Below are 12,728 nucleotides of genomic sequence, written 5' to 3' on the forward strand. Positions count from 1 at the left end.
AGCTGCTACAGGTGACACTGCTATCTTCTAACTCTGGAATGTGCAGAGCCACAGAATGCACACACAGCAGACATTTTACACTTTAGTAACTCAATTTATTAATGGATTAATTTGATATACCATATTTACACTGCAGTTATGATTTAGGCCTTATTCCCCACAATTATGTGATGGATTAACCCTTATAAATAACTGTAAGGTCTCTCTGTTAACGGCAACCAGTATTAATATTCCCTCTATATTAATAATGTGAATAATTGACTAAAATAATGTGCAATTGAAACAAATATATATTGTGAAAAATATCAAAACAGTGTCACTCTCCGTGCCCACAGGACACATCCCGGTCATCTCAATGACTACCAGAACATCACTTCCAGTTTTCGGCCAACCCTTGCCAAGGCAACAATCGGGCACTCTAGTCTGTTGCGCCACATCCCGGCATTGAGGGCAGCCAAGCGCGTGCGCAACTAGTTAGGGGTTTCATTATTAATTAGTCAGCCCCTGAGGCTGATAGCCCCAAGCTGGATTTCTCCATGCCCCATTGGTCAGTCTCTGTATTTAAGGCAGGGAGGGCTTAGCCTTCCTGCCGGCTATAGCGTCCTGTTTCCAGTTAGCTGACCTGCTCTACTGCTGTATTGGTGAAAGCCTTTTGGATTGACTTCTGTGTATGACCTCTGCCTGTCTCCTGGATCTTGATACCGGGACCCAGCATCCTCCTCTCTTACGCAGCTGTCATATCAGTGACAGCTGCGTGAGAGAGGAGGATTCTGGGTCCCGGCGCCGCGCGGATTGGTAAGTGTTTGTGTTGTTTGTTTGTTTTTATGGCTGGCACGCGGCAGAGGGGGCAAAGTGAGAGAGGGCAGAGGAGAGGGACAGCGTGACAGGAGGGGGACAGCGTGACAGGAGGGGGACAGCGTGGCAGAGGAGCTGGGACAGCGTGACAGAGGGCAGAGGAGGGGGGCAGAGGAGGAGGACGGCGTGAGAGGGGCAGTGGAGGGGGACAGCGTGACAGGAGGGAGACAGCGTGAAAGAGGGCAGAGGAGGGGGACAGCGTGACAGAGGGCAGAGGAGCTGGGACAGCGTGACAGAGGGCAGAGGAAGGGGACAGCATGGCAGAGGAGCTGGGACAGCGTGACAGAGGGCAGAGGAGGGGGACAGCGTGACAGAGGGCAGAGGAGGGGGGACAGCATGAGACAGGGCAGAGGGGGCAGCGTGAGAGAGGGCAGAGTGTCTGGATGCAGTGGGGGCAGAGTGTCTGGATGCAGTGGGGGCAGAGTGTCTGGATGCAGTGGGGGCAGAGTGTCTGGATGCAGAGGGGGCAGAGTGTCTGGATGCTGAGGGGACATTTTTGCATACAACTAAATAAGTATTTCTGTCCTGACCTAAATACCTATTACATTTTTTTGACCCAACTACTTCTAAAACAGGACTGCTCAGTAATTATTTTGGAGGGGTGCCTTAAAAAAATTATGGAGACTCTAAGGGTGCCGCGAACTGCAAAAGTTTGGGAACCACTGGCATACACATTTAATAAAAAAAACTATTTCCCTCCCCAAAAAAAACAGACCATTAATAAATTAATAGTATTCACATGTAACAAATAAACCCATTTTACACAACCATTGCTGACAATTAATATTTCATATTCACATTTAATAAGTTAGCCCTCCTTCTCCCCAAACTTAGACCCAAATTGAATAATAAATTAATAGTCCCGAAACCAGCATAGCATTTAATTAAATATTCCACCAACACCAGTAAAATAAATATATATGATGGCATCCATCATTAAATAATTAGTCCTCATGGAAACTGTACCATTAAATTAATATTATTATTTTTTCTCTCTCTCACCACTCTGCCTCTCTCCCTTTCCACCTCTCTCTAGTTCTCTCTCTTTTTCCCATTGTCCTTCTCTCTCTCTCACTGTTCCTTTCTCTGCCACACTGTCTCAGCCTCATACTCTCTCCCTCTCGGTTTCTCACTCTCAGTTAATATAATATTCTTGAAATATAACTGAATAATATATTGACATTTTGTACACTTAGCTTTCTTCCAAGTCATACACAGAACAGTTATGATTGCTATTCAAGCAGAAGAGGTCCAAGACAAAGGTGCTATCACTTTTTTTTGACTCACCTAAGATTCACATCTAACTCCTGTGTGTTCAGCTGTGAGTCTCTCTCTCCCCCCCCCCCCCTCTGACGCAGCCGCGCGCCTCTCATTAATACAAACCCTCCCCCTCTAGACGGACCAGATCATTGTTAGCAGTCCAGGTGTACAGTAGCACCGCGGCTGCTGTACATTTTAGATCGCCAACTTCTCTTTTCTCAGCCGGCGGCGGGGGGCCCTCAGAGAGAGGGGGGCCCGGGGCACGTGCCCCCTGTGCCCCCCCTTAATCCGGCCATGTCCGGACCGCAGACCTCTGGCCTGTCCCTAACTCCGTGCTATTACCTCCCACTCCTGTGTGATGTTGTGCAACCATAAACTTTTACTACACTTAGTGTAAGACCTTGGGGCATCCGAGTACCTGTGAGCGTATCCAGTTTCTACGGGAAAGGCGGCTGCTATAGGTGAGGACCTTTTCCGCTAGTTCTACAAGTTTATGACACACTGGTGGCCATAACAAAAAGTACTTATATTCAATTGAAGAGTGAATCCATATGTCACTGCTTTGTGATGTTCCCTCCGTAATTATTCAAGGTGTATAGCATATAAAAAATAATTAAAAATACAACATAGTGTGACATCATTTAAACCATAATAACACGGAAAAATATATAAAACATTCCAAAATAATGATAAAAGTTGTTTGTGCAATTCAATCCAAAAAATGTATTCCTTCACGGTATCTCTCCTATGTGCTTCCACTTACTAGACAATCTATTTAAAATCACCTTTAGTGCTCAAGTAGATAAATTGCAGTGTATTAGGTTGGTTGATCCTTCACCACCAGGCCCGGTGCACCCATTAGGCAAGGTTAGGCACTTGCCTAGGGCGCCGGGCTCTGGAGGGTGCCTGGAGGGCGCCACAGAATACTAAATGACTTTAAAACTGTGCGGCGACCGCTGACCATACCTGTCACGGCCGCCGCACAGCATTCAGATGCACGGGGAGGGGGGAAGAGGCTATTTTGTCACCACCGCCGCCTCTCTGCTCCGTCTCCTCACCTCCACTCACTGACAGTGAGGGGAGGGGAGGAGATGGAGCAGAGAGGCGGCGGTGGTGAGACAAGGTAAGGAAAGACAGGGTGAGGAGGGAGGAGGGCGCCGATTTTTGCGGGGGGGGGGGGAAGGGGGGCGCCGATTTTTGTGCGGGGGGGGGGGCGCCGATTTTGTAAAAATGCCTAGGGCGCCATGGACCCTAGCACCAGCCCTGTTCACCACACAAAACCCCTTTAGTGATAACATTTACTAGAGGAAAAATTAGTAAAGGCGTAGTATCAAAATACTTGGGATCTTTCTCTTCCCTCTTTAATGATGTTGGATATTTCTCCCAAGTACAATCTTTCAGTATAAATATGGGAAAAGATATAAAAAAAAAAAAACGGATCTAGCGTGATACTGTTTAAAACGGGAAAATACATTTACTGTACATAATATCTGCATACATAAAAAACATATATAAAAAACATCAAAATGAAGAAAACTGGAACATGGTGGAATATGTGGATCCCTACCAGATATAGATAGATATGGGCATGATGTTAAAGAATCCCTGGAGTTTCTGCACAGTCTCTGCTCCTCTGGTTCTTTAGATGGTAATAGTTGGCTCCTTTCTTTTTTCCAGAATTCATAGCCCTTTCAATCCTTTCTCTATAACTGTGAATAGTATCTCTATACCTCCTACCTCTTCTGAAAGATTGTTGAGTCTTATATGATCTTGCAAGATCATCTCTAATACTTCTTCTGTCCTCCATCTCATCATTTTCATCTATTTTTTTTTATCTTTCTTTCTGTATCTTTTTCCTCTTTTCTTATTACATCTGTATCTTCTTCTTGGGATTCTTTATCTCTTTTAAATTTTTGTTTGGTATTTTTTTCAACCTTATTTTCTATCCTATGTATACTTTCCGTTACATCTTCCAAATCACCAAAGGGTTTGATAAAGGCCTGAAGCTCTTCATCTGAAGAGTTTAAAAATAGATGGAATTCTGTCCTTCAGGCTGCTCTCTTTCCGGGATGGAGTTAATCATCAGGGAGAGGAAAGCAGAATTGGAACATATGGATAAAGAAATTCCGGACCTACAGGCCCTTAACAAACCCTTTAGTGATTTGGAAGATGTAAAGGAAAGTATATATAGTATATGCTATACATTACCTTGAATAATTACGGAGGGGAGATCACAAAGCAGTGACATATGGGTTCACTCTTCATAAGTACTTTTCTGATATTTTTCACAATATATACATATATATATATATATATATATATATATATGTTTTAATTGCACATTATTATAGTCAATTGTTAAAATTTTTAATATAGAGGGAATATTAAAATATTAATACTGGTTTTCCCCATTAACATCACTAAGAATTTCAAATTGTGTACATTAAGAGGTGTGAACACAGACAGTAGCGCTGGATACCCTTTAATTTCTGTATAGGTCCAGTTAGGAGCACTACTGTTAACGTGTGTGTGGTTCTTTCAAGGGTAAAAAGCAGAAACTGTTAGTAGCGTGGTCCATCACAAAGCACCAATGTGGAAAAGACAGTAATTTTTTCCGTAGTGTTCTGCCAAAAAATCCATTGCAAATATGATAGCTACACTATAAAGACAGGTCAGAAAAGTGCAGTTTAAGCCAGATCCACTTTTTATATGATTATTGTAGCCAGGTCATTTAGAAATATCTTATTGTAGAAATGTATTCCGATTAGTGGTGCAGTGCGTCTGATGTATATCATTGTAAATCATCTGATTTCTGCGGTAGTATCCTAATTTGTAGGCAGCATTTTTGAAGACAGGAGAACCCATGGTATTTAAGCATTTGATCTAAAAGTGACAACCACCTTTAGCTTAAAGACCCAACAGGGGGTCATCCCCTTTGTTTGCTGTGTGATTAGAGAGATAGGGAAACTGCCTCAGTAATGAAACAGCAAATCATTTCGGAAATCCCAGATTGCTGTACACTCTGTCAAACCTAATTTTAGATACATGATTCATGATTAAATGTGATATCCTAGACTTGGTGGTGCCAGATTTGGAGGTGGCCCAAATTACGTTCCCCCAGCATGTGTGTAAAATACCATAAGGTACAACATAGCCCATGTAAAGTATACCATCTTTGTATTTCTGCTCTTCTAAAGGCTACTTGTTGCTTGCAAAATTCAGTCTGAACCTATTGCCTGCTGTATCCTGTGACATACAAATAAACTCTAATGTGTTCCCCAAAGTCCAGAATGCATCTGATTTTCACCTGCATTTTAATGGTGTTTGAAGCATATATATTAGTGTAGGATCCAAAGTCAGACTGGTGCATGAAGGGCACACCGGGAAAACCAATGACTGCGGCCCACTTAATGCCATGTAGCACTGCAAAGGGGGTGTTGGGGGGCCTGGTGCACTTAAGACAGGAGGTTATCATTTTAGACAAAATTTTAGACAAATACACAGGCAAAACAATGAGCACTACTCCATGCACACTACTGTTAGGTGCACACAGCTCTGCCTTCACAAGTAGTACTGTCTGAAGCGGGACATACCTCCCAACTGTCCTTGTAGTCGAACCAAATCCTGATTAGGCAAGAGAGTCACCCCACCAGATTCAGGACTTATCACTTTCACTGGCTGCTGATCTCTTTAAATCAACTGCTGCTTGTCTGGATCCTTGGAGGCCCTATTGAAAAAAAAAAATGGGTACATGAAATTTAGAAAACTCCAACCATTCCCAGCATTAAATCAACAACACCTACATTTAATAATTAGGCCTCTCTCCAACCCCAACATCAAAGTAATATTACTCACATTTGATAAATGGATCTATTTCCCTCCAACCAACTCCAACATTAAATAGTATTCCCATTTAATAAATAAACCTAATAACCTCCTTCTAAACAGCCCCAGCAATAAATTACGTTTAATATAACCATTTCCCACAACCATCCTCCCCAAACTCAGCCCCACATTCAATTCTAGACCCAAACCACCCCAGCATTAAATTAAAGGTCACGTCATCCTATCTTAATTTAATAAACCCCACCATTAAATTAAATTACCTCACCTATAATTTAAATTGCCCCACTATCACCCCACAAATAAAATAGCATCCGTTAAATAATTACCCCCCACCTGAACTCCACCATTAAATTAATAGCCTACCTTCCACCCATGTACTATTAAGACAGCCCCCCAACCCCTCACACATTATAGCCCCCCTCCCTATAGTTTCTCTGGCAGCCACCCCTCTTTATAGTTTAGCATAGGCAGCCCCCCTCCCTCACTATAGTTTAGTATAGGCATGCCCCCCCTTCCTCCATCCCTATAATTCAGTAGAAGCAGGCCCCGCCTCCCTCCATCCTTATAGTTTAGTATAGGCCCCTTACCCACCATAAACTCCCCCCCCCCCACCCCACCCATGCTCACTTACCTTTAGCTGCTCTGGCCGGCGTTGCTCCTCAGATGAGACAGACAGGAAGTGAAGTGAGACTTCCTGTCTGCTGCACAGCACTGTGGGACCCCGTACAGCAACAAGCAGCCTAGCGATTGGCTGCCTGTTGCTGCCTATATGCAGTTAAAAAATATATAGGAACTTCTTTACATAGAGCAAAACAGCTGAGGAACAGCACAAAATCCTCTTTGAAGACTTCACCCAGTGGCAGATTATAATAGAAGCGGATGAGAGGACCACCTATAGCCAATGCCCCATCCACTCCTATTATGCTCCAGGACAAGTAATTGCCTGAACCAATAGCAGGGACATAACCCCCCCGAGGCTCCTGCTCTCCACTTAAAAGGACGGAGACCTATCCTGAGCTGCTCATTCACATGAACGTGAGGCAAGAACTCTCAATGGCCAGCACTAGGGGGCTCCTAGTAGGAGCCCATCTTTTTGGTGTTGGAGAGCATTAATCTCATCAGACTCCTCCACCCCCTCTGCTAAGCAGCTCCATCACCACTCAGTTAGGGTGAGCGATATTCCAGCATGCTCATTACAGACCAGTACTCAGTAAATGTTGTGATACAGAGCATAAAGAGAGTAATGTACATACTAAATACTAAAGAAAGTACTGTGGTGGAACTACAGGTCTCAGCAGGTTACTAATTAAAAACATGGGGCAGTTAGTGTTTATATCACAGAACAGGAATTTCCTGCGTTATTATATTATTACTTCTGTTCTGTATTTCATTTATGACCTGTCTCTGATTGGTGTCATGTATTGACTCACTAACTACTGTAAGACATACTTACTACTGTAAGACATACTTACCCATCCGGGAGGGAAGATCTCCATGCAGCTTTGTCTAAGTACAGCAAGGTGCTACAATGATGACGCACTTAGCCCAGACCCCACCCTCTTCACCAATGAGCAGAACAGGATGCGGGAGTTTGCCTTACTCTTCCAGGAGTCTGGGAGGACTCCCGAAAATTCCGGAGTCTCCCGGACATTCCCGGGAGAGTAGGCAACTGTGCTGTACAATAATGTGTACAGTACTGCAAATGAATTACACTTCACTCAATTTGTGCTGTATTATATACATTTTTCCCACTATGGTGTATTATATAAGGGTCCTGTTCTGTTTCATGTATTATCTCACTGAACACAGTGTACAGGTTACCCTGCCTCTCATACTTTATATACAGATATGTCCTCCTTCAAGTATCCTGATTCTGTCAAGGACTCTGTTTTGCGAGACAGAGATTGATATGATCTCCCGTCACGCTGTCACCCTGTAACAAGCTGCAATACAGCAATACATAGCAAATCCTCGATTTATAAATATAATATATAAAAATATATATGATTCTATATATGAACTATTTTATATTTTTATTTTAGCTTTTTTTTTAAAAGTAAATACTGGATAGAAGTAAATTCTTACTAAGTAGGGAATGGGCACAGCAGTGCATCTAGTTTTCCAGAGCAGTGCAAAACCAAGTTTTTATTTTTTGGTTTGAAACCGCCATCACGATTTTTTCAAATGGCAGTTATGCAAACCGTGGGATTTATGAAACTGAAGTTTTAAAAACTGCCCTTCAAACCACCAGAAAAATGGCATGTTTTTGTAGACCTGGATCTGAATGAAGGTGGTTACCAGGGAAATAATATTAAAAAGTAGTACATGCATTCATGATAGCATGTTCTGACTCGACTGTTCTTAATGCTGGGACTTTTAGAACTACAAGTGCCAGCATGCACATGGGCGCCAGTGCCTACTTACACTTGTAGAATCACAGTGTGCATTGCAAGTATTCCTCCAATAATAAATGTCCCCTTAATAAAATAAAGTAATAATAGTGCCCCTGTAACTAAAAAAAAAATATTGTGTCCCTTTAATGAAAAAGGATATAATAGTGCCCACTAAATGAACAAAATATATAATAGTGCAAATCTACTTGATGATGATGATGACAGTCACGTGTGTTTCTGGATGCACCTGGTTGCTATATTTAGATTTGTACATATGATAAGAATTGTTTGTAAATGTGTTTTTGTAGGTACTTTGTGGCCGCAACGAACAACTGTAAATTGGGCATCTTTGTATAGGTATCATACTGAAAACGCATGTGATTTGACCAGTTTTGCCAAGGAGAACCACGTCTAAAAAATGTCATCTTTATGTGTGATCTTCCGCTTGCATCGTTTGTTTGTATTCCAGGTCGCAAAACAGGAACTGTAGTTTATAAACTGCTGGTTTCCCAAAATGCAGTTTGTTGTGCGCTTTTTACGTTGATAAATCACATGGCTTAAAAATCACATAAAAAAAATGAAGTTTAAAATGCAGTTTGGATGAAAGCACTTTGATACATGCTCCCATTCCGCACTGTGTTCACTTCTAAAATTAAAACATTTTTATTTTGTTTATGTTGCAGTTTAGTTTTGGATGTAGTTACAATGTTGCCCATTGTTTCCTAATTACTTTCTTAACAAACTCACTGGCTTGTTGAAGCTAGGTCTCTGCTCTGGTTGCAGCCTCAGTTCACCCTACTGAGCAAATCAATAGTTTGCTGTCAGTTTCCTTGTGAGAAATCCTGCCTTTATTTGTTTTCTTACTTGGCCAGTGGGATTAAATTAATCAATTGATTAAAATTTCCTCTCACCTTCGCTATGAAGTGTATTGGAGGGACTACATTTTGTCTAACTCTAACCTATTGTACAGGTTTTGTGTACTTTCGTTTTAGCTTATGTTTTCAATAATCCTTCACCAGCATTACATAAATTGTGTCATAAAATACCTGTATTTAAAGTATATACCCTTACCTCTGCAAGGAACAGCATGTTGACCATTATTTTCACTGGATGTTGCTGAAGTGTGGGTATGGGGTTCAATTCAGTCAATACTCCAGGGTCTATAGACTGAGAAAACAAAATGTACTAATCTAAACATAACTAACGAGCTCAGGCTGCCCTAGATAGTGTGACTGAATAAGCCCTAAATTAGTAAAAGTGCACTTCACATGTTCATACCCCTTGATCCCTTGAACATGCCATTTTCCTTTAAAAACAGATGGTTCCTAAAGACCAAGTAACAAAAAAATGTGAAGTGAACATGAAAGTAGCAAAAATAACTATAATGAACATCTTTAAACCAGTTCTATATTCCCAAACATGTATAGTGCCGCCTTTGGCATTTGCCCAGTTTTCATATAGAAATACAGTCTTACAAGTTAAGGCTTCAAGAGGACAGAATATCTGATGTCTGTTTTCAGCTTTCAAACTGCATTGAAGCTCATGGTCGAGGACTTGTGTCCTCCTGGTCTCATTTTACTTCTGAAAGTGACAGTAAAAGTAAATTAACCAAAGAAAGTGACCACTACTCTCAAAATTCAAGTCTACAAACTGGATACTGACATTAACCTCTCCTTTTAGTCTGCATTCTCCCACAAGATATAGCTCTCTCTACCCTTTGCCTCATGTCTGCACCTTCTTCATCAACCTTGTATCTACCTTTCCTGTTTTATGTTTAATTTGTCTTTTGAATGATTTATTATATCAACTGTCAATTTTCTGGAGCCTTACAAATAGACCACCCCCCTTTCTCAGGCTCTACAGATTGCTACTACTGCAGTAGGCAACAAAGAACTTATGTTTGTGAACAACAGCTAGGACTTTAGAATATTAACATTATTTGGTTCTTCCAAGATAAATACTCATCCTTCAGCCTGGGACATACTGACACAAGATTGATTCTACTGACCTTGCTATTCTAGTTAGCACTAATCCAGATGGCAGATTTTTTTGCATCTGATGATTTTTCCATCACTATTTGTAGATACCCCCAGATTTCATTTATGTAAACTGATAAGGATATTCCATTTTCTAATATAATATATCAGATCCTGCCATGCTTGAATTAGAGAAGTGACTCTGCACATAGCTCTCCTCCCCCACCATAATTAGAAAAACAGGTTTAAGTCTGAGGCAGGCTACATGTTGTGAGCACTTCCTGTGAAGGATAACTCCACCCAAAATAAATGATTTGGATAAAACAAGGCAGAAAAGGTCTTTTCCTTCCCTGCTTCCACCCTGATAGGACGTACAGACGCAGCTACTAGCTGGACATGCTGGAAACTGTATGTTGAATGCAATGGAGGTTTGTGTATATATGAAGTGGCCTGGAAGGCAATTTACATTAGAGGCTGGCTAGTATGAAAAATGGATTATAATGGAGTTTGAATAGACTGAATGGAAAATGTGTAACTGCATGCCTTGTAATGGTGTTGAAATGCTGTGGAGAGAATTAGTAAGACAATGTGATGTTGTAGATTTGATAATGGAAAGTGTGTGATTAATATGTGAATGTGGTGAGATTGATTGTATTTCATAAATAGGAATTCTCTATATTTGACATAGTGTTATAGTTGGTTAGTGTGGCTGAATATAGTGCTAAGATGGCTGGCAATGTGCCATGTTGCTGCTAACTCCTGAAATGCTGTACAATTGTGGGACTATATATATATATATATATATATATATATATATATATATATATTGTGGCAAGAGCCCGCTACTGCAGAAGCACACTCGTACAACTTCTTCCTTTTTATGGTTCTTTATTGTCAGGATGGTAATAATGTTTTGACACCGTATACTTGCACAGCAATTATGGAGACCCTCAACGCTTACTATACATAGTCCAGCTCTCTGTCCAGATCAGCCAGCTAGCCCAGCGTTGATCTCCCTGAACAATGAAACAAGCAGGGTTTTATACCTGACACTCCTCCCACACGCCTAGCTTGATGGACAGGTGACACACCCACCTTCTCTTTAAAAGGAAACGCCCATCCCTGGCTCTGTTTAGACTATCAGACCCACCCTGTCTGTTTGCTGAGAGGAAGCAGCTTTTAAATCATGTAAGTAAACCAATTTTAAACTACACATATGTTTTTACCTGGTTTAATCTCCACCTAGGTACATAACTGTGCCAATGTTTTACTCTACTTCCCTGCTTTCTCTGCATATTGCCAGCTAAATGCCTCCTTTTGTTACAATATATATATATATACACACATACACTGATTTATGAGACACAGTGAAATAGTATTATGGTGTTTGAACAGTATAAATAGAGTTTGTGTTCTTTGTCTTTGGTTTAAAATATAAATCCTGGAGTTCCTAAGATATTTAGAATGGATTGTGGAATGACTGAAGGTAGTTTGTAATGGGTAACTTTGAAATAATGCAGTTTATTGCTGGAGAAATTTAGTTTATGGGATGATAGCTACCATGGCAGCAAGTTGATATACAAGTCTGAGTTTCAGACAATAGAGAAAATGGAGGTTGACCTAATCCCATCAAGATGTCTGCCATTGTAAGTTAAATTTGATCATCATGATTAGACAAAATGGCTCCTGTGTGAGGTAATGTCTTTGCTGTGATGCTAGAAGTTTATATGTGAGATAAATGGTAGAAATGTATATGTGAGATAAATGGTAGAAGTTTATAAGTGAGGTAAATAGAAATTTATAGTGTAAAATGTTGTGAAGTGGATGAAAGATTGAAATGCGTTTTGAATGCTTTAAATGGAGTCTCCTTCCCCCCCCCAGCTTTCCTTCTCCCCCCACACACAATACAGTCACACACCTTTAGAACAACAGGTGAAGCTGTGCACACTGAAGACGCTCTCCTCCCCTTGTCTTGAACAGCATATATTCAGGGGCATGAGCCCGTATCCAATATTTATTCACGGAAGCATGAACTGTACCAAATAGCGTCAGAAACAAGTTTGGTGAAATATAGTAAAAAAGTATACTTTTGGCTGACGCGTTTCATCGTAAGAGACGATTTCTTCAGAGGCATTAGTTGATTTCATTACTTCAATATTGGATCTTTATATAGACCTCCTTCTTAATCACTTACTTAACAGTAGTTTCATTAACCTATGAATACTATTCCTTCAATTAAGAAGATATACATAATACAGGCTTCCATTCAATAAAAACTCATAATAAACCTTACATAAAAAATCATAATGATTATTTTTATTAAACATCATTTCATGAACTTATTATAATAAACCCCATTTTTTCATATATCAATATATACTTATCAAAATTCAATTAT

The 12,728-nt window shown here is 40.7% G+C and overlaps 1 protein-coding gene across 1 annotated transcript in view; it reads right to left on the minus strand.

The window, feature by feature from the left end:
* CCDC122 (coiled-coil domain containing 122) overlaps positions 1–10,054 on the minus strand; it is a 45,139-nt gene extending 35,085 nt beyond the window's left edge. The window contains exons 1-2 of the mRNA XM_075199750.1: positions 9,830–10,054; positions 9,426–9,521 (exon numbers count right to left, since the gene is read on the minus strand). The gene's annotated coding sequence lies outside the window, so the exon portion shown is untranslated. The remainder of the gene's footprint in view (positions 1–9,425; positions 9,522–9,829) is intronic.
* Between the last annotated feature and the right edge of the window lie 2,674 nt (positions 10,055–12,728).

The sequence above is a fragment of the Mixophyes fleayi genome, chromosome 2 (assembly GCF_038048845.1).
Source record: "Mixophyes fleayi isolate aMixFle1 chromosome 2, aMixFle1.hap1, whole genome shotgun sequence".
In the NCBI taxonomy this organism is placed as follows: domain Eukaryota; kingdom Metazoa; phylum Chordata; class Amphibia; order Anura; family Limnodynastidae; genus Mixophyes; species Mixophyes fleayi.